The sequence below is a fragment of the Haliotis asinina genome, chromosome 3, assembly GCF_037392515.1.
Source record: "Haliotis asinina isolate JCU_RB_2024 chromosome 3, JCU_Hal_asi_v2, whole genome shotgun sequence".
Taxonomy (NCBI): Eukaryota; Metazoa; Mollusca; class Gastropoda; order Lepetellida; family Haliotidae; genus Haliotis; species Haliotis asinina.
In genome coordinates, this window is record NC_090282.1 from 71,831,533 (window position 1) to 71,858,443 (window position 26,911).

The following is a 26,911-nucleotide window of genomic DNA, read 5'->3' on the forward strand; positions in this document are numbered from 1 at the left end:
CATGTCATAAAAGTGTCATGCGTTTTAGCCAAACATGGTGTGATACTAGATATTTATTTCCATGCCCAAAAAAACATTACTTCAGATGTGATTACACCCTTACTGTCGTTTCATCATTTCTCATTTATCCCTGTTCCTCGACTACAAGGTTTCCACAACAAACCTTAACCTTTAGAATAAACTTTCCACTCACACAAGTTTTTGCTATTCGTCTTTTAGTATCGTAATTATGGCCCTGTCTACCAGAAAAGAATGAATTTGACTTGACCATACATCACGCTGGGGTTAAGCACTGCTTTAGATCACCAGCGTCTTCCTTAATTACAGCCCGAAAATGCGTAATCAATGTCCTGTTCATGCTTTTCTCCAGGAGACCATTAGCTAACTCATACGCAAACATTGGTTATCAGTGCATGGTCATACAAAGCACTGGAATGTTTCCGTTTCTTGAGCGTATAAGCAGTCATGTTACTTTTTGAGACAGTTATTGTTTGCTTATTGCCTCTTTCAACGCTTATATAGGTGTTGTACCTCACTGCCGCCACGGGAAGGAAGCGATCATGGCTTCTAACAGCATTTATGAGCCCGTGGTGTTTTGAAATGGCATTAATCCCGACAAGAGTCTGCGCTACGTTCTTCTACAGCCTATTCTGTGTTGTTGCATATGCTTTCCTGGTCATTAAAGCTGCCAATGATTATTGATTGGTGATATCATGGTATTTACGCCAATAATAGTTAATCGATACTGTTCAGTTTAGTTGTTGCGTCAGTTCTTCATCAGAATCGTTAAAAACGACCAGTACCGTGTCATGAACGTGTAACGTGTACATTTTTTGAATGGACAACAACAGAAGCTTTGTTTAATGCTTTGTTCATTACACAGTGACATGTTTTGATTCTTGGTGTGGAGAAAACGTTGAAACTCATTCCCGGTTGAATCCCGCCGTGTTTCACTCGCAAGTGACAAAAACGACATCCAGTGCGAATTAATCGTCTCGGAAGTGGTTCTGGAAACATCAGACTGTGCTAACTTTGTGGTTCACGTATACATTGAAATGTCATTAAAGCAATTCGTTTGTTATGTTGAGTTATCATCATATCAACGATTTGAAACCGTTGGGTGATAGTCCTTTCAAATTTATCCCGAGTTGTTACAATTCATGTTATTGATGACAGAAAACTGCACCGATGCTTGTGTGGCGGGCCTGTGTTGAGTGCATGATTGATTTAGAAAACAAGGAGATTTTGTGTATGATGAGTGGAGTGGGCACTGGTTTTGACAAGAACATAGCTTCGTACTTTCCGTCTCCTTCTCGACATGAAAATCACGTTAATGCAGAGTCTCCACCATTATCTGTAGCGGAACAAGGGCTACGAATGCTTATCCCTTCTGAACCCTTGTCCCCAAGACAGGGACTTCTGAACCGCTGGCTAGACAGACACGCATTCCAAATGGCCGGATATTTGTAGTAATCATTTCACTAACGTATAATCAAGTAGATGGTCCTCGCTGTTATGATGGTAAATCGCGTCTGTACAGTACAGCACGAGCAACGTTTCACTTAAGAAAATAAACCTCATTTACGATTAAATACTTGTAAGATGTTTTCCAGACAGAAGCGCTCATATTGCGAAAGATGTAATGAAATACATGTACGTTAATGGCGGGGAGATATAGTCTTCAATCGAGTCCATATCCCAAAGAATACCACATAATAAACTAATGTAAAGAGACGGTTAAAGGCAGTAGTGAATTACGGGCTTGTTACATGGCAATTTCAGTGGCACATAAACACTGACTCTTCTGAATGAACGGCTGAACGAGTGAGTGAGTGAATCAGGCTTACGTTTCAGTCAGCACCGATTTGAACGTACATATGCAGCCTTGTGCGTAATAGAGTTATTGGAGAACCATCTGTGGCCATGACTCTTGGTTTGCAGTCCCTGATGATCGTCTATCAAAGCTATATCCGTGGTCAGATATTATGAGGCCTTTCCAGCGAAATCCCAACAGAGTTTATGCTTTGTAAAGTGGCAAACTAAGAACGCTTGTGGTCACTGCCGTAGTAGGTTTAATAATGTTTTCAGAAAAATGTGGACTTTCCTGTTTTGGAGACAGATCACATGTTACCCGTGGTTTTAGGAAGGATTGATTTTATCATTGTATGTCCCGACGACACAAATGGGTGTAATTATTTCGCCACGAGAACTTCGAATCTGACTTTTAGTAAAGACAATCCATTGTTGCCACAGTCAACCACATTTCGTTTCCAAACTGGGAATGGTTGCGTGTGTAACCGAATCAATTTAGCAGACTGAGATTACTCCATCTTTAAGTATCGGCGGATCGCAGGTGGAGCTTCTGAAGGATAGAGGATGGCGAAAAAGGCTGATTTCAGTTTCACACCACGAAAGACTGACCAGAGCAGGGCATCACTCTCTATAGGAATTCAGTTAATTACTCTAAATCGATGTGTGTACTGAATCATCTATACTGCGTTGTATACTTACACCAACACAGCCGTTTCGCTGACACAATGTCTGACGTAGGATTTATTTCATGTCAATTACCTTGATCGGATGATTTGCAGATTGAAATTAACGATGGTATGTTCTCGAAATAGCTTAATATATCATTATAAACGCGTTAGCCCACTAACATTTGCAACACTGACATATCACATTTGGACACATAAAACACATGGACATTACCAACTGAGACATCTTTCTTCATTGATATGTCGCCAAATGACCAAAGTACGAAGTACGAATAATGACATACGAATGGTTCATAAAGCACGACATAATGCATACACTCTCAGGTATCTGTTCTGATGAAGGTATATATACGGAGAAAGGTTCTGTATATTCTGCTATAAGATGTGTTGGAAACGCCTCATCATCTCTGAACATCAGAATGAAATGAAAATATTGGCCATCAGTTCCCGTGCCGTTTGTAATTGGGTCTTGTCTATTTCAACTGTCTGACAAGTAATTACCTTGATCTATTTCCATTCCATAGTTTCATTAAGTTCAAACATTCAGCGCCGCTTCTCCGGCGCTGTAGCGCCTCTTTTGCTCTCAAGGAACGACGAGAAATGCCACGTGGCTTGCTTTCCATCACAAACTTCCATATGTATTGGCCAATTTAATGATATAGCACTCTGGGCGCCGTACCATAAATGATTTCTCTGACTACACGTCATGGCAAAGTGGTGTTGACGTCGCATCGAGAAGGGGAAACAGTGTTCGTAAAGGTTTTCTTTGCATTTCAAATTTTGGATTGACATATCACTGCAACATAAACGTGAAAGATGTCGGATATACATGACCTGTTATTTCACCTTTGATGAACCCAAAGTCTCCCAAGTGACTTGGTTACGTTCATCTTGTTTCTTGGCAAAGTAAATGCTTACTTTTTTACTTAAAAGAGATGTTAAATATAGCAGTGAGAGCTGTTATTGAAGTCCCAGGTTATGAAAGAGGCGCGAATGAGTGTTATGCTTCGCCATTTAGAAACATAAAAGCTATTGCAGATGATGGAATCGAGATTCGCCCACCACATTTTTTCACTGGAAAACATAATCCGTCAAAAAAAGAAAACACTTCAAAAACACCATGACAATTTATGTTTTCAAACTTTGTAGGTTGCACTCCCGTTGAGGGTCGACTGTTAACTGAAAATACTGATCTGTGAGTGTTATTTTTGTTGAACGTTGGTGTCAAAGTCTTTTACAGGACATGTCAGGTTTTTTTTGCCAGTTTGTTCGTTGGTGGCACTAATCGAAGAAGTTTCATCGACCTATGTCATTGCGAAATTTGTGAAATTCGTGTACGTGCATGGGCAGTTATCAAATCGCTGTCATACTGGCCAGGACCTATATTTTCGAGGCTCTCTTAGCGCTCAGATAGTCGTAAGATACACACATTAATATTAATTTGCGACTATCTTAGCAGTAAGAGAGCTTCGAAAATCCAAGCCCTGAACCCTAAACTGAGACATAACTGTATCACTACGTATAATGTGGCTCTGAAACATCTCTGCACCTGCTCCTGGTCAACCATCCAGAATATTGTATTGCTTCAGCTCCCCCAAAATAGCATTAAATCACCGTTTTAGTATCTCTTGCTCAGAAACAAATTAAGTCACATTTTCACTGGAAGCATAGCCCCGACAGCACATAAAACTCTGTTCTAGAAAGACTTATACTGAAATATTGCAAAAATAACATGGGTGTCCTGCACGAAATGCAAGGAGGTAATGTGTTAAACCTTGAAAATATTGATTAATTCCAGAATCCGTGAAAATGTGATTTAATTTGTTCTCATGCTCATACGTAACCCTAGCTCCCAGAAATACAAATCGTTATGGATGTGATAGTGTCAGCAATAAAGCACCTCAACAATATTCCTTCTCCCTCGTTAAAATGGCAGAAATGGATTTCCTCGACGAAAGGACAAAATGACGTACAATAATTTAGGGAAACATTTCAACTGGCTATAAACGCTTTCACAGAGCTGCCAACAGTAAATTACTCCCACGGCGAATCATGCTCATTCTGAAAATTAATTCTTTGCATTTATTCAAAGGTATTCTCGAACAGCTATATTTTCTGAAGTCCAGTGATATATACGCTTGAATAATGCATGTGCAGTGTATGGCATGAAGATTCCAGTTTCTCTTACGAGGTCACAAAACTGTATTTGGTTTATAAAGAAACACCATATTGATTATTATATTAACTGTTTTCCATGTAGATTTTGAAACATCGACATTATGTGACACCGACGTGACGATCGTTGTCTGTTGATTGCGTTGTATCCCTTTGGGTATATATAAATATTGTATTTCTTCTATTAAGTGGATCCCATGGTTCCGTCTTCACGGTAAAACAATTTACTGCAAGTCACTATGGGCATCGCAATGGACGTTCGCTACGACGAACCGATTCTTTTAGGTCAGGAGACGGCTGCTGTGATTCAGGGAATTGTCTGGACTTCAGTTGTCCATAATGATGGCATCGATGGAGATGCTTCTTGAAGTCATTCGACCCAGCCTCCAACCCAAAGCCTACCCCGTACCTCTAAAACACAGAATTATGCTCAATAGCAACAGTAATGAGATAGTGTCACTGGACTGATCATGTCATTCAGGAACAGGTCACTTGAGGAGATCTAGTGGACTCTCTGGCTGGGCCAGCTGAAACGTATAATTGTTTCTAGTGGTGGCTATGCTTTCCGTCAATGTGTATGGGGACGGTAACAGCGCTGCCCTTGAGCCTTTCCTTGAGAAATGTTTATGGAATAGAACATTTAGTTTATACTAGTTGGGCTAGGATCTTCTTTACAGACAAATTATGTCTCGGAAATATATATATAGTTACATAAATATAACTAAAGCGGCAAAAGTCTTTGCAGATGCAAAGGAACCTCTCTCTCTCTCTCTCTCATACACACACACACACTCTCTCTCTCTCTCTCTCTCTCTCTCCCCTCTCTCTCTCTCTCTTGGCATATCTTTGCCAACATAATATTGTGATATGAGACAGACGAATGACTTTTGCTGCTATCTCTATTAACTACTGGTCTTTTACCATTCTTTACTGATTTGAAATTTGGATGCATATTTATAAGAAATCCCATTGGCTAGTTGTATCAGACAAGAACACTGATGCGTTTATAGCTAAGGTCTCCTGGGTGACTGAACTAGAGATACTTGTAATCGTATAGATGAGCAGATGAAACTGTCTGTATTATTCATTCCTATGAAAACATCCTATATCAGAGAAATGCCACACAATTGACTTGTATCGAGCGTAATGAACCAGTCATAGATACTGGCCTCCAATATGTAAAGCAACACAATATACGCCAAGACAGAAAACTACCAAATAGGGTTTCATATATCATGTACTGATGTAAATATTGAAATTGGATATACTGAAATCGAAACCCTATATTTAACATCTCAGACTGTCCTTTGCATTCACCACGTTATGTGTGTTCATTTACATGAACTACACGTTTGCCGCTGTGCGTTTTGTAAAAGGGGTGATAAAATGTGTCCGTGTGGCACTGTCATCACTTAAACAACACCAGTGCGTTTTCTTCTGCACACAAATCAAAACATATTGTTACACTGGACCGCAAGAAGTAGGTAAGTGAGGTTGTTTGAAGCGTGGCCTAAGCACCATAACTCATTCGGACTCCATGGGCTAAAGTATTTGCATTGAAAATCCTTCGCATTAACTAAAATATGAACTTAAATTATTTCCACCATAACGCTTACCTATACATCTACCCATTTGTGGGATACATGCATTATACATTGAAACCTTTTGAGCAGTCGGGGCATGAGGTGAAAATCCTACATTCCCTTAAGCCTAGGTGGTATTAGAAACCCGTGCTCTCCGAAATACTCAGCATGGAGAAACAATGATCGGTTTCATCCGCAGATTGACCGGGATTGAGCTATTGTCCAACTGACTGACCAACGTGATATCGGGGCTCTCATGCAGGTCTAATCTCTCCCCAAGGGTCTTAGCTGGTCATTTTCATTATTCTGAAACTCGAGCCTATCCAAGCCCACACAAGTATATATGCAAGCGTTCCGTGTTATACTTCTTCCATGTAAATTTGTACCTGAAGGCTACATTATATTCTTTCTTTCTCCTTGTAACAGGTTTTATGACTCACAAGTTAATAAATTTATTGAGCGTGATATACCTGTCACATATGATTTAATGGAAGGCTACACTCCCTCTGTGGTAATTGGTGAAACAGTCCGGAACACATATATTTTACATCGAAAGGACAGGTATCTGTATTTCTGTATTTTTGCATACACATATTATAACATTCTAAGGCACACATTATCTAGGTGTCGGGCCAGAGACGCGTAGGATATTTATCCCACCCTCCACAACGTTGTTTATTCAGTTGAAAAGTTACCCTGACCCACACCATGTCATTTTGTGTATTTACACACAAACGGATGTACTGGAAACGCGAAACTTGCCTCGAAGCGGTTGATACCATTGCACTCATATCCATCCTTGTATGATAGCGGCGGTCAGACAAATGCACATGTCCCATTCAATGGTCACAGCTGGACACTGCCTAGATCATTACATGCTGTGTATTAGAATGAACGTGTCAGAGAAATCAAACGCCTTGTCCAGTTTCCACTCTACCTCATAGGATCAAATAATTGGAGAACATTCCTGATCGTTTACGCTAGGGTGATGCTGTGCGTGCGTGACGTTCGTTGGCCGTTCGCCAACTGGTCGTTTACCTCACGAAAGTCCGCTACGGCCACCCCAAAACGTAATGCAACAAGTTCGTGGCGGGCGAGTCTGGACAGTTGGTGATATTTTGGCAGAACTCCTTATCAACTCCTCTTGTTTGGAGGCCGTACAGACGTTATCACACATTTGCTATGTAAAACAACATGAAGGCGTGATATATATCAACGTTTTCCGTTATTTTCCAGATGGTTGACTATAATTCAGGTGTATCCCAAGGATATTTATCCAGTTGAAGCATTCATCTGTTCGTTTGGGCCTGAGGTAAGTTGGACATCTTTCATGTATCTGGTCAGTTCTGTGTGATAAACAATAATGTATCTGATAAGGTAGAATAGACATGCATATGGCTGTTAGAAGAGAGATGATACCCTTTTCATTACACATAATTGTTTTCATACCAATTTATATATTTTGTGTTTAAATTAGTACCGTTAGTACTGGTGTTATTTACAAAGGGAGTGCTTGTATATATATTATTGTTAATGTATTACGGAATACCAGTTGTCACGCAAAGGCTGTTCGCACGTACTAAATGGCCACGTACTTAAACGAACAGTAACTACGACTGATGTAGTTACTCTCCATTAAATTTATATGCAGGCTTCTCTTGAAAATAATACCGTAAGTCCCTTAAAATTCAGAGTCAATTTAACTCAACCATACCTTTATTCGTAGAATATTTGATATTATCATATGGGCTTGAACTCACCAATATCGCCAGCAATGGAAGGGATAGTGTAAATACAACTACGGTCCATGCAGGCAGCAAAAGTACTGTTAGTCTCTGTGGTCCCTAGTATGGTGATCTACTTCCAGTTGTTAGCGATTTATATATGTCTTATATCGTATTGTCTTCTTTAATTACATTGTTTTAGTCTTTCATGCTAGGTTTGTGTTTATTTCTGTGATATTCTAGTACTTTTACTGCCCACCGTCGGCAGGTTGTCCTCTGCAACATTTGTTTCAAATTTATTATGAATTGTTTTCGTCACGATATGGCTTAGATATTGCCGATGTGATGTTAAATAGTAACTCACCCAATTACTTGGACGTAGGGACGTGTGGAACTCGCTTTCTTATCTCCGCAACTTCCTCGCTAATCGAATTATTTTCGAACTCTTTTCATTGCATGCGTCACATTATGACTTCATACGACTGTTAGCGGTACAGCTTGACGGCGGCGGGATTGGCGGTTACCGTGGTAGCGAGCTGTCACCCTCTTGGGAGGGATGATGACACCGAAACGTATTAAAACGGCATTAACCCATGAAATTAAAGCATTTTACATGACGGTAAGATATGTCACAAAAACATGTCTTTTGAAAAGTCTTTCTATTAGGTCAGTCATATCACAGTGGTCATCGTCTGTATCAGTTATACCTAAACATCACGGACATCGTATGGAATTTTGTAAAGTATTCTTTCTCTTGCATGTTACACGGTTTGCGCACTTTTTGGAGGAAGAGTCGTTATTCTCATATACTGAACGACATTAGAAACGTTCAGTCCTACGAAAGAAGTAGCATGCGCATAGATGTGTGTCACGCTGCTATGATCCAGGTAGCAATGCGCAGGATGAAAAGTGGAATGCGGCATAATTTAGAATGACCTGTGATGATCCAGGTTAGAATCGGTCTTCAGTGATCGATGTTTGTCCTGAAAAAGCGACAAACAGGATAGAGTGGTTAGGATCGCTGACATGTGATCATATTCCATGTGTAAATCGATGTTCATGCTGTTGATCACTGGATTGTTTGGTCGAGATTCGGTCATTCGCAGACCGCTGTCATGTAGCTGAAATGTTACTGCGTAAACAAAAACAAAAACACAACAGACATTATTTGAATGGAAATATTATCCATGATCTTTGGAAACAAAAGAAACCAATCCTAGTGGGCACGTGCAACTGCTGCCAGGGATTGTCCAGCATTTCGCCTACTCATGACATGCTCACGAATTTGAATTGAGCCATGCACGATGTCTGATTCAACTTGCAGAATGTCTCTTGTGTCGATACATAACATACATTCCATAATGCCCGTGAGGCTAACTGAGCACGTGACTGGTAGCAGGTGATTGTTGTTTCACGGTTGTTCCACTTTTACACACGTCGGTGGCCAAGACCACCTCAAAACTGACGTCATACCATTGCCCCTTGGCACTTGGTACAAGAAGAAAACTGTGTGTAGCATTTCTAATTTTGTTTGCTTATATTAATCCACACTGGCAGTGTACTTGTACGTTCTGTTTCATACTTAATCCCGCTGTTGTTTTTAGTTGCCAAGAATAATACGTTTCTTAAAGTAGAAATTAATTGGTATTTAGGATCGATAAGAGCGTTGTAAAATAGGATTTAAGTTTCATTCAGTTTTCTAACTCCGTCGAGATCGATCATACAAAATACAACATCCATTATATTCCATACGTTACATTTATTGAACAACTGCCCAATACATGTAACAGTGCAGTTTCCTGAGACTAAGAAGCCTCGTATCAGCATTGTTACCCTACTTTAGGAGGTCAGTTACTTACCACAGCATAGAGGTGCATGTTGTAATCCGTAAGGAATGGGCGTTTGACAACTGGAAATAATGGTCAGTTTAGTCCCAGCTATGATCAAGTGGTCTTGGAAAATTGGATTTTGCGAAGCAGGCTTAAGTTAATCAACTGTAACTCACCCACCCGCTACCTCTCCGTGTCTCTCTCTCTCTCTCTCTCCCTCTCTTGCTCGCTCGCTCGCTCGCTCCCATGGATCCTAGTTAGGTGGTCTCCTTTCAGTTGGCGATCTCCAACCTGTTTATATATTGCATTGTCCCAATAGCGGTATTTTGTAATTGTGATTTTCTAGTTGTCCTTTGTCGATATTTTTATTAAATGATAGACACATCTTCTATTGTAATGCAAAATATGTCCTCGTCTCGATATGGCTGAACTCGCTCACTCTCTATATCTTTCTTTCTCTTTCTCTCTCTCTCTCTCTCTCTCTCTCTCTCTCTCTATATATATATATATATATATATATATATATATATCCCTCTCTCACCAGATTAAACAGACCACAACGAACGAATCATTATGACACAATGTTGATACCAGGTCTTCGCGAAAACCTCGACCCACCACTGACACCCATCACAAACATTTGCTAACTGTAGTCAAATGTTCACCCCAAATACTTTTTGGGAGGGTATCGTTTCAGTCAAAATAGGGAATTCAGAAACTATTAGTATACATATATTTTTATTCAGTTATATATTTTAATTGCAATATTATTCATATATAAATTAGTTATATAATTGGCAATATATGTGTATATGCACCAATCATAACACATCGTTAATAACATCCTACGAGGGCAGCATTTTACAGGTCAGCAAATCGTTCAAGACAATCATCTGGACGTCACCGTTAATTCTGATGATCCTAAAAAGACAAACGCCCCTCAGAAAAAAATGCACAGAGCGTCAAAGAATTATCTCGCGTCTCATCTCTTTATTTGACATCATCATATTAGGACCAGTCTGACGTAAAGGTTAGTCCTCATTTATCATCCGTGGTTGTGAGCGATGCACTCTGTCTCTTGCTCTCTGTTCTCTTCAGACAGCTTCCCAAAGACTGCTTGGTGATCCCAGTATCTGCTGGTGTCAGGGGCTGCATGGCAGATTGTTAATGGTGTGATAGAATCAGGATAGCCAGTGTGGGGAAGGCTTAGCTGCAGCGCTGTAGTGCAGGGCGTTCTCAGGGGCCATTGCTATACCTACCGGTAACGCCGATGGGATCTCAGATGGAGATTTTCATTTTGGACATGTGCAGTGTCCTGCTTAGAACCGAGTGTTATTTGGAATATTGTAATCGTGACACGACGTTCGCGGAAGTTGCTCAGACACGGCTTTACATGTTTCTTGAAACATTCAACAGTGACACCGGTTTCTGTTGTGAGAGTCTTTCAGACATGTTGAAATAGGTAACATTTTCACCATAGACTCGTGTTTTTGTCAAGATCACTTATATGTTATTCAGTCACTGTTATTGTAACCATTGATACGTTCATTCAAACATGGGCAATGCAAACATTTCTTTTCCTTTGTCAGACAATACCATTCTGTGTGGGTTAGAATCATACCAATGCCAACGGTAGTGACTGTATATCTCTTCGGTGCATGTACATCCATACAAAGACTTTCTGAAAAGTACATGTAGATACATTCTGTTTAAAGCGGCCTAGCCTCGTCTCGTTGAATGCATCATTTTTTCTTGGGACTCTCCAATCTCCAGCAACATCATAATAGGACAGGAAATAACATGTATGTATGTATGTATGTATGTATGTATGTATGTATGTATGTATGTATGTATGTATGTTATATTATCCTGTATCGAGTATGTACTAGCGCCTTTCCAACGCCATCTTAGTGCATATTTCACTTCACTCGTGTACTAACTTTGGTAGAAGTTGAGAAAAATAAAACCTTGAAAATAAAGTTAACCATATGTTTGTGAGTAGCGTGATGTTGAGGATCCAGAATATTTCTTCTTTCCACTTGTGGAACTAACAGTTTGTCAAAGGTTACAAATTTCGTCAATTTAGGGTCAATTTATAGCCGTCTTAATCCTCCTCGGCACTTTGTTTAGCTGTGACCAGACTGTCACCGGGGACGTATATGCTTCTTTCGCCACATTAGCTGGTAATATGCACATTATCGCAGTTGGTGGAGCTTGACTAGACTGATACATGCGGAACTAAACTTATCACAGATGCCACGATGACCGATTCAAGGAATCGATCAAAGTGCCATTCCGCGCCAGCTTATATTATAATATTTCATTCAGTGTATAAGTAGACTTTTCTGTCGAGTAACCTGATCAACCAGATACGTATTTGATTTGCTTAATGCCAACACCTGTTGAACCATGACAGAAACTAAACCAAAATTAATCCGCAAGGATAAGATTGGCGACGAGAGTGTTTTACCGACATCGCAGTTTAACACGATTTTAGCTTTCCTCCTTTGAGCTGGATCCTGCTGGTATAGATTCATCAAATACCGGGATCACTTGATATTCTAAGTTCAGTTAAGGTATGTCAAAGCCATACCTTGGGGAGGGAGGAATATATGAACCTTTTATAAGTGTGTTAGTTAGTTCATTGTGCCTTCTAAGTCCGTTCCTTCTAATGCAGTTGTTAAGATATAATCAATGAGATGCAACCACTGTGTATATACACGTGACAAAGAGTGTACATAGGAATACATAACAGTGGACGTTAATTGAGTGAGAATGGTTTTACGCCGCTTTTCGTAATATTCCAGTCAGATCATGGCGGAGGCCACACGTATGAGTCTCATATACTGTACCCTTGAGGGGAATCGAACTCGGGTCTTCGGCGTAACGAGCGAACATTTTAATCACCAGGCTTCCCCTTCAGTAGACATTAAGACTGAAATGATGGCATGAGATGGCATGAAAGATATATATGGACCACTTGTAATTACAGCATGTATTTTTGTGGGGTTACTGAGGGGCCAGCTATATATATCGCCCCAGTCATATGAAACCTGTTATGGATTCGCATCCCTGTTCGCCAGGATTGTTTTGGTTTCGTCTACACCATTCCTAATCTCACCGTTTTCACCAAACTGGTAAAATAAAAATCTGAGATCTGCGTCAGTCCTTGTCGATCACTAGTGGTCGCAAACAAAACTGTTAACAGTTGTCCAAACAAAAGCGTGGTATCGGTTTAACGATGCGAAGAACTACAGGTGCATTTATGCCTATACTGCTCTTCCACCATTTAGAACTCACGTTAACTGTTTTTATACTATAGCTAATGGCAATACCATACCATATGGCAATACCATGCCTCATTAATAACGGCATGTTAATTTTCAACTGTTGTACAAAGTGTGGCAAGCAATAAATACATAAATGTACAACATAAATATTCGCATAGTCTTGTTTTAACATATTCAGTTGCGTTTGTTCTGGCCATGAAACACGACAACTCGATGGAAGCATTAACAAATCCTTATGGCCGCCGACCTGTACCTTTAACTCCACCTCCGCATTTGCCTCCTGCGGGAAAGGTTTAATTACATGCAATGCTCAGAACTACAACCAAACACATCCACTCTGATCTGATTTACCATACCTCAACATAATTGATTGTCTAATTACATAGGAAGCCCCAAATGGATCGGGGAGCATTGAATCGCAACAGTGAAACAACAGTTTGCTTTCAGGTTATACTCGTATTTTTCGTATCCTCTTACGGAGAAGGTGATCTGTAATATATCTCTACGCGGAACTTATCGACATTTAATGAAATAAGAGACTGCGATAGCTGTTAGCTAGTGTGATCTGTTTCGCCAGTCGTCGATACTTGTGCACATGGTCGTCACTGAACACCAATGTTGGCATTCCTTAATAAGGTATCAAGGCTTGTTTATCCTGATAAACACCCTGTCGATAATAGAGAAGGTCTTAATCAAAGTTTCATTCAATAAAATCCAGAAATAATAATGTTTACATGTTTAAAACCCCCGCAGGCCAATCGTGAATTACACCTTAATTCCTTGAAGTCCAAAGCAGGAACCTTCAGCTGTGGCATCACGATATGACGGAAGGGTGAGAGAGTTACGATGTGATACACGAGCGAGAGAGTTATGACATGATGGAAGAGCTTCACAGCTATGTTATTGGCAAAACCGTTGCAATATGACACAAACGTACGTGTTAATGGTTTGATGCATCGACACATCATTACAGAATTGCGTTCCCTGTAAGGCACTATATGACACTACATTTCTCCAAAAATAAATAATGCATCCCTCTATAATACTATCAGCCCTTAGGGAAGCTATCATGTAATTTATTCCAAAAAGAACTTACGTATTAATATTTCATTCAAATAAAATAATCAAGTTCGAAGGAATTAATACAGCGTTGCATTAAATCGACTCTCAAGCCTTCCACAGACCGAACATTTTTTTTAAGCGAACCCCATAGAGTTATATCCCTTGGAGCGCTTGAAGATCCTACGCACATCATGTGACAGAAACCAGTTCCGTAAACACCGACAAGTCCACGTGCGACAGTTTTCGATGTCCGGAGCATATGTTCACATACCATATATGGCAAGTGTTCGCCTAACAGTTTCACGTATCGATATCAATCAAGTCATATGTCTTATATTGCATCAATAGGAGGCTACAGTGAGTCCATATGGACCATGTTTCAGTAAAATATTTACGAAGGTGTTGTATTGAGCTGTGTTATTAATTTTGCAAACAAATCATGGCCGCTATGTGATTCAGGTTCCATGTCATCTTCAGCAAGTCCATATTTTGATGCCCATGTAGCCACGTCTCAGCTCGAAGACAACAGTTCTATGTGATATATCAAAACAGAGATACGGAAGATATGAGATAGGTCATTCTGTCATATTTGCACCGGTGGCGGTGTCCTGGCAATTAAGCATTGGAACTCTGATGAAACACAGGGAAACAATAGTCAAAGATAATAAACCAGTGTCTGATTGGGACGTAGCTAGAGCAACTTTGCCGATATAAACTGGGACACAGTTTTTCATAGTTTCCATATCTGAGATGTGGCAGAACTCTTCTGTGCCCCATTTGTTTCATTTTCATTTTCTACATCCTTTTCATCATTCTCCAACGTTATGACAGGACAAGCTAACTAAACACGTTGGGTCTCTCAGACTAGAGTGATTTCCCCTTGATAAATGGCAGTTTCTCTGGCGGGCAAACTGAAGGCATGCCGCGACAAGCAAGCAGACTCATTAAGTTTAGGCAACTGATGTATACAGATATATATACAGATACGTCGATCCCTAATAAGTACAATTCAGCAATTGTTTCGTCTTTCGTCACCGTTTGTTATAACGTAACGTAACTTCTAACGTAATACATATAATATCTTGGAAGGTTGTCTGTAGTGATTGTGTGAGGGGGGGGGGGGGGGGAGAAATGATAAATTTTTCAACAACACAATGTTAGAATGGCACATGGCAAAGTGGTTAGGTTTGTTAACATTCTGCATTAGGAATAAACGCAATTGTATTTAGCGCGCCTTGGCGAACCACACTAACACGATAGCCATTGTGTCTACAATCCATATGCATTACTCACACAATATTATACAGGATATTCTTAGCAATAACGACTCACTCCAATAAACCTACAGTAGAGTATACAATATTATTATTTCTGCGCACATTGACTGTGGCGAGTCAATATTACTTTTATTCATGACCAACATTCGACATTGGAGAGAGATGGTTGGGCCAATCACAATAAACGTCTGTTCTTCAAGCTGTTGCTCCGTTGCAATAATGCCTGGCCTCATCAGAGAACAACGGTTATGTTCATGAGGTTTCTGCGTCTTTTAACTAAACCACGAAGAACTGATAGTGAAATACTGTATTACCTACCTGTGGATGTATGTCCGGGAATGTGAGGAGGATTCGCGTCAGCTACATGCAAGTGGTATGTAACACATTTATGCAATATGGATGATATACCTATCGAATAAGCTGAGACAATATGAATACATATTTTCATATATTCCATTTATTTTGGAATGTAAGCTAAATTTTCTATGAACGCATGCTGAAGTGTTTTTCTTAACTAGATATGCTTCATTTTATTACCAGCCATGCCTACTGTACTGTTATTTACCTTTATGCTGTGCGTGCACGTTGGCATATGGTGCGTTGGGATGTGATGAATAGGTTGCGATGTTTACACCGACAACGCCGACAAAAGAAATGAAAGTCAAATTAACCACACAAAATGTTCTTGAAAAACCGGTATTCTAACAACAGTGATAACTTCATTGATTTTCTTTATAATAAATGTCACTAGGCTTGTAGATTATGCATAATTGAACACTGTACACTAACGTCTGTCACTGGATATGTCTTTCAATAATTAAATATATAAATATAGAAGCATGTATATGCGTATGTCGATGAATGCCAGCTAGTGATACTTTCCCAAAGAATCCTGCACAATGTTATTTGTTTCATTATATCATTCTCTTGTCAATATGACAGGAATTGCAAACATCGTTAAAGTAAACAGCATCTATCTGGGTTGTAATTACTGCCAGTAAATATTATCACGGTGAGAAAAATGAAATTAGTCATCAACTATGCACTATATATGTCATCGCGTTATGTTTTATCTGATATACTAACGCCTTAACGATATAACAAACCAAGATGTGCCATACTGTTGGCTAGAAGGCTCGCCGTTGAAAGGTTTTTATTTAAAGGTTACATTTATTACGGAATGTCAAGTAGGTAATATGGTTAACGGTATGAGAGAAATCAGTGAAATCGTCTAGCTGTGCAAGCCATTTCCATGGGTCTGTATGTGAGCTGCATTGATGTTCTGCCTGACCCTTTTCACAAATCTAGCCACAACGTAAATCTGTCAGTAAGGAACAGTGTACTTTGTGTGTGTCAAATGTTAGTGAATTAGTAAATCTGCAATGAATTTAGACATGCACAGGTTTCAAAGACAATACTTATTGGTGCATAACACAATGTGTAGCTATGTTATCACAAAGAACAAGGTGCCCTCATGAACGACTGTCCGCTGACCTACATGTAGAATTTCCTGTCATGAAAATAGAACTGTTGTACACCCATTGGTTCATCATTGATTACTGCCATTGCGAAAGGCTACAAATCCGTAACACAGGCAACTGACAAGAAGTTGTTGATCATTAGTTTTAGGTCGGTGAAATTATTGGAAACCTGTTCCACACAAATGCTTATTATTGTCTTACAAGATGTTTTATCATATATACACACGAAGACGTGATGCCCGAGGGCCTAATTACAGAAATTTGATCCTCACAGTTGGTAACGTCTGTGCCAGGATTAAGAACCTAGAGCCCCAAGTGGTTTGTCTTCCGTCAGGAGATAAATTATATATGTCTGCCATGGATTCATAGCGCGTGATGAGAACTAGACAAGTAACAGCATTTCACTTCAGGTGTAGCGCCATGTTGCGTTTCATTGTCTTTAAAATATAAATTATTTATCAACTTCAAACATTGTCTTGTTCACCAATGAATTAGAACCTACATAAAACGCTCTTTTCAAAACCTTTGGAAACGGAAGTGCTAGATAATATCAATTTGCTTCTCCTCAGAGCCCAAGAACATATCTTATATCAGTGCATGTATACACAACAATCATTTGTTCGAAGGAGCCGTGAATACTTCAGTGAATGGTGTAACCTAATCGGGTTTATATACTTGTATTTGTTGAAAATAGCCTTTTCAGTATCCATATTCACCTATGAACGAATTACCAATGTCACAGACAGAAACAGACTTGTCTGTCTTCATTTACGTTATTATTTTGTATTTACCTGAAGCGTAGAGTTTATATATATAAACTCATTGACGTAATGATCCATCATGTTGACATGTTATCTCTCTGCGTGGCAGACCAGGCTTCAGAGAGAACATATTTCATTTACATTGCGAGACGTGTATACATAAATAACATCACAAAAACACCAGTGTCAAATGATTCCGACGGTTGTCTGAAACTGAAACAGCGTCACGCAATAAAGTCTCTTTGTTCTATGGCCCTGTGTAGTATTACAAATATAGCCAGACAGTCTATACAGACTGTTATTTTGTGTCTTAATGTAGTGTCTACTTAATACCCACAGGTTATCATACTCGACTGTCACGATACAGACCTTCAAGAACATCTCCAAATCGAGCCATGCCAATCACCACTAACTGTTTAGAGATTGTGTGTACTGCAAACTCATACGACGATACGATCATAGGGCTCCGTGCACAGAATACGGAGTCTGTTACCTGAAATGCCTCTATGGTCACAGAAGCAGCCGCGAAAGGGTATTTCTAGTTAGACGTAGTGAGTTGGTGACACATCTCTTTGCGGAAAAGGAAGACATGCAAAATCGCTTGTTGCAGTCGGCCTCAGATGTAGCGTTCTTCTTGTAGATGTTTCTGGTTTAGTATTGCCATTACTAAATTGTAGTATGCTGCTACAACGATTGCAGGAAAGGGCGTCAGGTTTATAACGACTCGGTACACCGTATTGACCCGTGGTCCTGATGCACGGCAATGATGAATTGATGACGTCATGTGCTCCAACGCATTAACGACACAGAGCATTGCACACATCAATCCACCTAAACCATTCTTCCTTTGCGATAAAAATATTGTCGAATGTTAATTGTGACACACATAATAGCCCATGCAGGCAATTACTTCAAACACGATATATTATTCGGGAACATACAAGTTAAACTAATATGCATGATTCTCCAACTGTTACATTAAAGCGGTTGATCATCACGCCGAAGTTAAGTTAGATTCCTTGGGTATAATGTAGGTAGTCTATGTCAGGTCTCTCCCACAGTGATATTGGGTTATTACTCACTCACTATGTTTTACCATTGTAAGGTGTAAGTGTTGCTAAGTTATTATGAGTTGTTATTTCGAGATTATTGCCAGTTATACTATTGCCGTATATGCCAATGTGTGTGCGTGTGCGTGTGCGTGTGTGTGTGCGTGTGCGTGTGCGTTGGCCTGCGTATGTGCCAGTGCGTGTATGTGCATGGCCGTTGTAACTCAAACTGTACACATCCTGGCAAGTGACAATAAAAGCAGTATATACTCGATGGAGTGACTCATTGAGGGGTGGGGTAATCTAGTGGTTAAAGTGTCTACTCGTCTCACCAGAGGCCCGGGTTCGATTCTTCAAATTGGTACAATGTCTGAAGCCCATTTCTGGTGTATCTCGCCGTGATATTACTGGAATATTGTTAAATACGGCGTAAAACCATTCTCACACCATAACTCTATTGTCGATACATCACTTAACGTTCTGTCTTGTTTACAGATTCCTGCTGCAAGTTAACAGTAATGTTGTACAGTTCAAGCAATAAACTGACATTTACTGATAGATTGTGCGTAAAAGACAGTGGATGTTTAACCCCCCACCCCCCCCCCCCACCCCCGTAATACCTTGTTGTCCCATGCAGGGGAACAACATCTACAGTCTCTTACGGTAGCTTGGTATAACGCGACCGGAGATCGAACCCCTGACCGCCCATTCCTCCAGCAGACACTGTTACCACCAGACTCCTTAAACATGATCAATCCTTGTTAAAATGTTTTGCAGCATCTCGAACATTACTTTTTCAAAGTTTAGTACTGGTAATATAGGACATATCTACACAGTAGCAAACACTTCTGCTGATATATTATAGGATATAATACCTAGGCCCGGAAAGAATGGCTTCTGATATAACACTTTTATATCATAGAGAAAATCCTTTCCAATGGGTTTGTTTTTGTTTATCCGACGTTCATTATTAAGGGCTTGCTTCCAGCTGTCCTTCATCGTGACCATTGTTACAACCTGCTCAATTATTACGGCGATTCAGCCAAAAGCATGGGAATCTGCGCCAGCCACACAAATATTATCAATACAGCTTAGCACCTTCTCGTCCAACCTCTTAGAGTCTTGGCAGGAGGTTTCCGCTAAGTTCCGTCTGCCTTTGAGGTCGTCAGCAGGCATTTATGTGAAAGGACCCTGGGCATATCTTTCCCGCAGATGTCAAATTAGTTAACGAGTTGTGGTTATTTATGACATGACGTTAGCGGTTTTGGGTTCCCCTGTTAGTGCGAAAGTCATATTCACCAATCAGGCTGGTTCATCATTGCTTCTGCCGCTACTCATGGGGAAAGGTGCGGTTTAAACCATTGTGTCTTAATGGAAACATGTTACAGGGTAAGTGTCAAGACTAGTGAACACGCTGTGAACAAACCTATCGGACCTTAACGCCGTGTTTAGTTTATCCAATGGCTTTTTTGTTGGAGGTGTTGCTTTCTGAACCTGTTGATCTTGGATTGTTTGTGTTCATATCATAATAATGTAATTTGTAGAGGTATGCGTGTATTCGTTGAGAGGCCTAAGGTGATGAGTAGCGCTATCATGTTGACATGCTCAGTGAGTCGCAGAGGAGTTTAGTGTGTGTGGAGTGTTTTTATCAGAGGATAAGCGGCGGCGGCTTCGGCACAGCAGGTGAGTGATGCTTGAAGCTAGGGAAGTTTGAACGATTTAACACGTCAGTGTTTCTTAGAGATAAACGGAAAGTGCAATATTATATTGAATTTGTGAAACCGTATGTTGTGAGAAACATCTTTCACGTTCACTTTCTTTACCTCTCCGTCTCTCTGCGCATGTTATTACTGATATGTTGTATTATAATTGTCATAACCTCCAGGCAGAATTAGAATGAGTCCGGGAGAGAAATGTTTATGATAATATTTGCCGAATGTGACACCAACGGAGACATTGTAGTAGGCGCTGTCACGCTACTTGTGTGTCCATTATGCGTTGGGAGAATACTGTACAGTCCTCTTGGGTTTCCAGGGAGTTGGTGTTTAAAGAGCGCAGCAAGCAGTCTGATAACATGCTTGTAACATCTTAGTCTCCATCTCCTTGAACACATCCTGGTTACATTTCAGCAGTAGGCCTATGTTTAAAGGGGCTTCTGTTGAACTAAACGTGATTTACTATTTAAGCTTTAATGAAGCTAAAGTGTCCTTTGCTGTCGCTATCAGGCACATGCACTGGGGCTATACTATGCAATGTGGTCTAACGTGACTATATTTAATTCGCTCATATTTGTGCACCTGTGGGAGGGTGAGCATGTGTGTGCGGGGGCACATGTATGTGTGATAGTTGTATAGATGTATAGGTGTTAATGTACAACAGGATACCGTGCTGCTGTCAAAGTTGTATGCTATCTTCAGATGGTATACTCGTTCTTTACTGTCGTTTTTACGCCAAGCGTTGGGAGGGTAACAAAAAACATTTCTGTTTTAAATGACTTTTGGTGTTCGTTCCTCACAGTAGTCTCTTTACCATTCCACAGAGGCCGTTCTGAGAGGAATGTAAGGAAGGTAGTTTCAAAAACGGTCTACTTCCTGTGTTGGTTATTTCGAATTTCACAGATGGCATATTGGTGTAGAATCGGTCCCACGAACCTGACCATATGCTTAGATGTAAACTGTCCGCTGACCATAACTATGGTGATAGCTTTGATTGTCATATTCATTCGACATGGAATACTTGAATCTTGTAGATATGTTTTGAAACTAGGTGACTGGTCTGGTAAACATTCTTACTAATTTCCGAATAATTTACCCTTTTGGTAAATGGCTTGCGCCCAAATCGCGCATTCCAACGACATTCGCAGTGCACTGTCTAGAAAAATTAGAAATATCTGATCGTCTGTTCGAATCCCTGTTTGTCGTGTGTATATTCTTGGTTTGGAGGCACCATACTAGTATTCGTGGGTTCCACTAAAGCGGTACGCGTACAGAACCGTATTACTTAGAGCTTGAAATAAAGGAAATTGTAATACTTTGCAAAGTATTCGTTCCCTTGCATCAGACTTCTATTGTATTCAGTTTTGTTATATCAAACTCGATCTACCATTATGCGTATGTCCGCTGCTGTTGTAATGCATTCCATGACCGAAATCAATATACCAAATATTATGACGAACCATTATTAAGTGAGGGTAGTCATTCTGTCCAATTTGGCAGAGTAACGAAAGCTAATTGTCCTAGTGACAAGAAGCTAACAACGAGTGTTATGCCCAATCGAAAGACATGGGGACGATAGCTTTGGTATGATTAAATTGGGATACAGGTTCATGTACGTGTATGTTGGGTTCACATTAATGAAGAAACCATGTACTGTATAGAAGCTTCCTGCGACTTTACTTCAACAGATTTTGTGTCAATCAAGACCACCAAAGAACACTGCATGGTAGACGTTATATTTGTGGATCCATTACTATTCCAAAAATGGTTGCGATTTTGTTTGAAGAATGTTATTGTGGCATCATTTACTTGAGTTGTACCCCTGGAAGATGTAGATTTATGTCTTGGTATGTTTTTAGACATTTAAATTACATATGTGATGTGAAATGCCTTTCTGAAAGCCAGTAGTACTGAGCGAAATAAAATATTTTAGCCCAAAAAGACCTTTCTCGGCATATCCTTCTTAACGCCTCCCCAAATGGAATTAAGATCGGATTTCAGTATTCACATCAAAAGAAGACTCTCTGTCACGTGGTATTTTGGAAGAGGGGGTATATACATATAGTGCAGTTTGCGTGAAGGTTATTGTCACTGAAATTACATTTACCTTTGACTTTTCAGATCATTATCGTTGGTTTGTGGAGGTTTGGCTTAAAGTAGCTTTGTTTTCCTTTGTGATGAGGACATCGATACTGGTCGAAGGGATCCCCTTTCGTTTCATCTCACAGCTTGTTATTCAAGTACAGATTAAACCTGTTTATCACATACTCAATTGGTATCATTTGGGAACTTGGTTCACACCAACAGCTGAAATTCACACTTGTTTTTCATTGTGTGTTGTCACGTGTTTTGCTAACGGGTCGTGTTTCCGTTTTCTTTCCTATTATTTGATTTTAGACTATTTATTTCAACATATGTTCGAGTCATGTTAGTGGTGCTGAACTGATCATTATCTTGCACTTGATTTTCCGAAGTATTCTAGGGTGAGTGAGTGAGTGACTATGAGTATGCTACTGTGCCGCTGTTGACAATATTCAAGCAGCACTACACTGCATGGGACACCAAAAATGAGCCTCACACACTGTATCCGTGTAAAGAATCCACTTCGGGTCTCCAGTGACAGGAGCGATTGTGTAGACTGATAGTTAAAGCGTCCGCTCCAGGTTCGATTCCCCGCATGTTCTTTCTTGTGTTCTCGCTGTGATACTGCTTCAGTATTGCTAAACGCGGAGTAAAATCATACTCACTCATTCCAGCGTGTCGAGTAAACACCTTAACCACTAGGCTACCCGCTCCCCCCACAACGGAAGGACTGATTTAGAATATTACCATTTCCTACCAAGATTAAATCTCTTCGCTTAACAAATACTCCCATGTATGTCAGCGACGTACGTAATATACAGTGCCATTTGACGGTTTTAGTATCTCGTTGACACAAATGTCATATCAGTATACATGTATGCATGCATATATAACGCACGTGTGTTAAGCGATGCATAATAATATGGCAAGTAGGAGCGTACCAGGTCCGGTGTTTACAAGGTAAGGTTGAATTCCCACGTTAGTCGCACACGCAGATGACAGCTCTAGCTGATTTATGTACATCAGTGATGACGCAGTTCTCAGATTTCACGTCTGAATATATGTCTATGTTTCGAATGACAGTATCCCGTCTTTAGGATGAAAAGTATTATTTTGGTGAAATATATCCCAAACGAAGAGATTGGTTACAGTGGGAATCAGACGTTGTATCTACTTACTGATTCTCTCTCCAGCAATGCCTAGACGTTATGACTGTGACAATGTACCGAATACAGAAGTGCCCGAAGGCGTACCATATTCCCGTGACGCAAAACTAATTTCAACTCAATGACACGAGCACACGGCCCTTGTTATCACGATGCCCAGTTCTGCTGAAAATGAGAGGAAGGTCAGGGCATTGAAATGATTATTTTTACAGGCTTGGATCACCGTAATCGACATTCTACTTACTGGATACTGCCTGCTGAATTTCTGTCCATATTTCATTGAACCTTGAACAGTGGCCCTTGTAATCGATACGGTCAAGGATCCATGCCGTGGTACTATTACACGTTATCAATTACGTCGAATCACCGGACATACTTTTATTCAAAGGTTTGCTCTTACGACAACGCCTTTTCTAACCTCGAATACCCGAGGGAGCCTGACTGTTTCAGTTGTATTACACTGCACATGAAAAATATATCGCGTTGCGGGCGTACAATTACCGATTACCTACTCCCTACCACTGTCTTCTTTAACCTGTCGCCTCAATGCGTAAGTAAATACCTTTTGGCCTGACTGATTATTATTTATCGTCGACGCATCTAAAGTGCACATGCCTCCACGGAAAGAGATATATTGGCTGACTGAATGCATATTTGTGTGTGACAAAGCCACATTTTGTACGACGGATGTGTATCCCTCTACATGGGAATACAACTGGACAGATATTTCAACGGAAATGTTATACGAAACAAGAGCACATGGTTGTAAATTCAGTAAAGCTTCAGAATATCCAGAACGTCCGGGTTCAGCCTAGCTCACACGTAACATCATCAAAGTGAAAATGTCTCGGGGAAACACTGTCACTATGATAAATGGGAACAGGATCACAATTACTTTATTTTGCTATATGTGCATGTGAATACTGTAATTCATCGTTCAGAGCAGCATCATTTCACGTACATTAAATATGTTCAAAAAGGCTCTTTGGTTCTTCATGAGCCAAATGAAGTGCACTTAAAAGAGTGGGTGTGAGACACCCACTGGGAAACATCTGAATGCATCTCTGCAGGTTGTGAAAGGTGACATGCTTGGTTATGCGGCACTGAATCCTTAAACAGAAAGGAGTGTTATTCATACTGTCAGATGGATTACGTACACACTGCAGTAATACTGTCGAATATTGCTTATTACCGAAAGCAAAACAAAAACAACAACACTGTTGTTAGCTTCAGATAAAAGGGATCATGTAAAGGTAAATGTTCAAATTCAGTTTGAGAAAACGGGATCATGTAAAGGAAAATGTTCAAATTCAGTATCGGTCCATGTTTGAGCCTGCTCTGCAATGGTAAGACTATGTAACTGATCTTCCAGGCGTCGTGCAAACTGCGGAAACTCATGGCATATTACCCTTTTTATGACTACCGCAATATAAGAATTCATAAACATTTCACATGTAAACTACAACGTGTGGTGTCAAGATCAAGTGTGGTGCCATTAGACATAATCCGAATGCCAAGTAACCTATCTGGGACGATCGCCGTCGTGCCAGGGCTTCACGACAGATACGAATTTATCTTTCGCTATGTATGTTCCCAAGAGCTGTGTTAGTCTTAGTTCCCACACAGTGGACATATCCACTGCCGCATGGTGACGTGCATCGACTCAGCGACTGTGTTCTGGTTGGTAAGAATGACGATAGGTTGCGAGTTTATATTAATTATGACTTCTCCATGTATAATTGATCATTGTCTTACTACTGCTGTTCTACATCTTTGTTCAGAATAGCCACTTGTCTTTGAGGATAATTTGTAGGATGTAACGTTGACACTGATAAAAATGTGGTGAGAACGTGCTTCAGGATTTACCTTGAAGATGCAGCGGTCGTAGATCACTCATGATAACGTTAAATATTTGTGAATTTTAGTATTTCTAAGCTTCGCTATTTTCCCTCGGATTCCATCTGCACATGTGCTCGTCATGGCAATGTGTCTCCGAATGTTATCATGAGCTATCGATATCAGTTTTCAACATGTGGTTATTCAATTTTCGAAAGTAGCAAAGAAAGTAGAAAAAATGATTACAAATTATGGATGGGTTTTTTCATGTCACAAGATACTAGGTTGGTGTTGACAGGCTAGTAAGACTCGCTGACTTGGTTGACACATGTCATCTTATCCCGGAAGACCGCTGCTCGTGATGTTGGTCCCTGCATTTTCTGATCCAGAAAGCTAGAATAGTGCCACGTTAAACAAACAAAACGAGGCAGTCAGCAAGATTTAAACTTCGGTGCATATAGCGATGACCTGGCAATAATTAACCCCGCAAGAATGCACGCTGACACTCTGCTAGCAATGTCACAACGTGTGTTAACCTTAATCTGATATTTCTATCTCTATCATGATATATTATTCAACTGCATGATTCTTTGGAACTGAAGAGGGTATTGACAAACGTATTTTATTTTCTGTGACAGTTTTCATGTTTTCAACTATCCGAAATGACCAGTACGAAGTTCATGATAAACCACGCATTTGATCATTCACGAGCCCTGGTTGTAAGTACGGAAATGCAGTAGTTAAGAAAGCATGCATCCTCAGTTCGTGTACTGTGAAATATTTTGATACCCACGAAAATCAAACCATTAAATCGAATTTGTGGTTAATAATGACATCTTTTAAGATGTGATCAGATGTGTGTACAACATTACAAGGCACTATTTCATAGTGTACACAATGACACACGTATTGATGCTAAGATTCAGATGTCGTTTCCACGAAAATAATGTAGTCAGTTCAGTTGCCGACTGGCTGCATCAATGCGCACTCTATCTGAGGAAACATCAAGGAATCACATTTTTGCAAATGGCGTAGTGCACGTATGTTAACTGCTGTAAGCGTTTGTTCACAGGAGTACATATTGTATTAGGTGAGCTTCAGTACCATTCATAACTGACGCACTGGAACTAAATATTTAATGTCAAGTGTATCCGCCGTTGTTGCATACCTTAACATTGCCCAGTGGACAGTATTCTTTGCATCCTTTTAACATAAAATCTTAACAATGTTCACGTCTTAAATAATGAAGATTACTGCGCATCCAGAAAGATCTATACTCTATCTAGGGACATTGAGTAATTCTGCCGTAACTATCGCCTGTGGGACTTGCATACACATTTTCAGGAAAATTCCAGCATTAATTATGTGTCACAAAGTCGGAAG

General features: G+C 40.1%; 1 protein-coding gene across 5 annotated transcripts in view; it reads left to right on the top strand.

Moving 5' to 3' along the window:
* Positions 1 to 26,911, top strand: part of LOC137278408 (probable G-protein coupled receptor 139) — a 63,694-nt gene that overhangs the window by 30,812 nt on the left and 5,971 nt on the right. For 2 of the 5 annotated variants that reach the window (XM_067810713.1, XM_067810712.1), the window contains exon 2: positions 7,493 to 7,568. The gene's annotated coding sequence lies outside the window, so the exon portion shown is untranslated. Of the gene's footprint in view, positions 1 to 7,354; positions 7,569 to 15,786; positions 15,812 to 20,030; positions 20,119 to 26,911 lie in introns of those variants that run through there. The other 3 variants (XM_067810711.1, XM_067810715.1, XM_067810714.1) reach the window with 3 other exon arrangements.